The following is a 3,501-nucleotide window of genomic DNA, read 5'->3' as shown; positions in this document are numbered from 1 at the left end:
AATTATATTATAAGAAGTTGCTGTGAGAAGATGAGTAATGATGCTGAAAATTCAGCTTTGACCACAGGATTAAATTTCATTTTACAATATCAAAATAGAGAAGTTATTTTAAATTGTGAAATAATATTGTGAAATATTAGTTTTTGCTAAAAATAAATGTAGCCTTGGTGAATATAGGAGACTTCTTTAAAAAAAAATCTTAATTTGACTATTTGTAATTAATAGTAAGACGGACTGGTTACAATTTATTTTCTGGATAATCATGTGGTGGCTTGGCAACTTGGTGAATGATTCACATTTTCACAATCTGATCTTTGAAGCTGCCTATTTTACTTAAATGTTATCCATTTCCACATAAAACAGGATATTAACATGTGAAACACTTATATATTGGGAACTGATTTAATTGTGATAATTGGGCATTTTATTTCAGAAGACCGGCCGGATTAGTTCACCCCTTCTCTTTGCTTGATGCTTTTTTTATTTATTTTTTTAAACCAGTTAGATCTGAGCTAAGCTGTTAGCTTTTTAGCTAATGACTAATGAAAAAAACAGAAAGGGACATGTTTAACTGATTTTAACTTCAGCAATATGTGGAGAGAATTTTTAACTGGCTTCAAAAGCTTGTGTGGCCTTCGTGACATCATCTGAAAAGTAAAGTCTTTAAGAGGCAGGGTATTACTTTTCAAAGAAAGATTACATTATTATTTTTTTCAGTAACATGCACAGTAACACCAGAAAAATGTAGGCAGGGTCTATATCATGTTGACTTTAAGAGCAGCAAAAAGTGCAGTTTCAATCATTAGCAATGTTAACCCAGATATGATTTATTTAGTTCATGTGACCACAAAACAAAAAATGAAATAAAACCCACTGAAGCTTCTATTTGAAATCAAGGTATAAATTATACATGAAGTGTAACAAAAACGTACCCCTTATGTCAAAAAAGAATAGAAAAATAATTTGTTAGAAAATAAATTTTACAAAAAAGACATTTAGAATCTACTGTAGATAGCTTGCAGCTTAAATTAAAACCATAATGAAGCAACACAAATGAGAGGTTACTAATGCACAAATGGATCTGATATATTATTTGTGACTGGTTCAGTGTTTAGAGACCAGTCATGAGACTCTCTACTCTACTAAGCTCCCGTTATTGAGCAAACTCTAAATATTAGATCATGCGTTGTGTTTTTAGGAGCCAATTCACAATTTAACACCATTTGCTATAAAACATCTGTGAAAAACAATTGAAAAGATATTACCGGTCACATATATGCATATTTTTGTAGCATATTTTTAAGCTTCATTTGGTGCCCTTTATAAACATTTAAGTGTAGACACGTGTATTACAAAGATGCATATATCTTTAGGTCCACATTTTGTTATCTGTACCTTCTGATACAATGTCACTTCAAGATCTGTAAATAATTTACATTGTATCAGACATATTTCATATACTGGTTCTACTTCCACTTTCTGAGCTCTAAAAAGGACTTTCTATAGTACACACACGTGTTCAAGTCTGCAGTTTAAGCTTGTTTTCGAAAATATTGCACTAGCGTTGACAATGAAGGACGTTACAGCACCAGAACTTAGCATGCGGTGCAGATGGTAAGTAATTTAAAAGTAAATGCATTTGTATAAAACATGAACTTATAGCCTTGCAAAATAAACAGGTTTTTACATTGGATGGAGTTGTGCAAGAAGGTTGCTACATTTGTTAAGGGTGCATCTGAACACCTTCCCATATAACAAATACTTGAAATACATATTGCAAATACACATACTTAAGGGTGCATCCAAGCAACTCGCATAGAATATTTTAAAGAGCTCAGTTGTATAAAGTTTTGCTTTCTTTGGGATTTTTGATGGTTGTAATATTCTGACATGATAATTTTGCATATATATATATATATATATTTTTTGTTTTTTTGTTTTTTTTTTTTTCAAGTAAAAACAAACAAAAAATCAAAGCCACAGGAGGTGGAAACATAGCCCATGCTCATTACATATTCATTACTATTGCCACTAGGGGGCGAATTCCGAAAGTCGTAATCAAATGTTCTCTGCAATGAAAATGCAGCTTACGACATTCATAAGCTGATTTCCTGAAGAGTGTAATGCAGTCCCTGTATCGAAACATGCCTACTTGCTAATAGTATGCGAAAGGTAGTAAGTCAAATCAGCATAATGTCCGAATTCGCAATATTCATAAAACGTGAAAATTACCTGGGTGACCTACTACTTCTGCCAGTGCTTTGACGTGTGCAGTGATGGACGTTTTACTAACCCATAAGGCCAGGTAAGAGAATTCGTAAATTGTGGGGAAGTGACACGACTGATGATGCTGTTGGTCACATGTTAATGCAAACATGGTAAATGTAGTATGTATTTATACTACACCTATGCATAGATCATGGCTCTGTCCAAAGTCAATTAAATTAAAAATACTCTCATTTCAGACCGTTTTTAAGTAAAAGGGTTATGAATCAAAATGATGGATATATGAATCAAAACTATTTCTATTTGTAATATTATTTTATCTGCTCTGTTAGTATTTCTATATACCTTATCCAAATTTAGATTTTTAGAATGCACATTAGCTTATTTTCCATCAACCGGTTAAATTTTACAACAGTGCATCAAAATTCAGTCCGATTTTTGCATGGACTTGAACAAAAACAGCAGATGGGCTGAATGAAAATGCAAATCCACTGTCTGACAGCAGGTGGCACTCCTGCAATGAAAAGCAAATGAAGTCCTGCGATGAAAAGGAAAAGGCAGATGAAAAGAAAAGGCCATGGAAAGTTGGTTCCCTTCAAAGATGCATTCATGCAATTAATTTATGCTATGTCTGCATGAGACTGTAACTAACTTTGCTTACTGTTGGACAGTGTTTACAGTGAGTTTGTCCAAATCACAGTAAGTTAATCAAACATGGTTTTAATGATAATTAAAATATTAAACAGTAATATTACACGTCTAAAATTTTATCGTGGTTTGTTCAAACTGCAACCATTTCTACAAACCATTTGTAACCCTCAAACTGGAATGAGCTCGGTGACCCCGGGGTTGGGAACCCCTTTTCTATATAGTATGAATGTGTGTAGTATTCATGTAATTCGGACATATTCATGCAACCTACTAGCATCAGTTGTGTCACTTGACTGCTATATTCTGCTATTTTCCTATTCACAAATCCTCTTCCGAGGCCAATGGAATAGTAAAGTGTCCACTGGATGCATACTTCTGAACCTGAATTCTGTGAAGTTGGACATACTACTCGGTCTTTTCACATTCCGTTTTTTCCCCCCTACTATATAGTAGGCCTCAATCAAGAAACACAAGTGGAACAAATTTTCCTAATTGTTAGGATAGATGATAGGTAAATGGTCGCACTGACACCTTTGCAATTAACCCCGAACACCTTGATTAGCTGGTTCAGGTGTGTTTGATTGGGGTTGGAGCTGAAATCGATAGGACAGTAGCTCTCCAGGA

The sequence above is a fragment of the Sinocyclocheilus grahami genome, unplaced genomic scaffold (assembly GCF_001515645.1).
Source record: "Sinocyclocheilus grahami isolate Dianchi unplaced genomic scaffold, SAMN03320097.WGS_v1.1 scaffold39.1, whole genome shotgun sequence".
Lineage (NCBI taxonomy): Eukaryota > Metazoa > Chordata > Actinopteri > Cypriniformes > Cyprinidae > Sinocyclocheilus > Sinocyclocheilus grahami.
The sequence above is the reverse complement of the archived record's forward strand: the minus strand, read 5'-3'. Positions refer to the sequence as shown.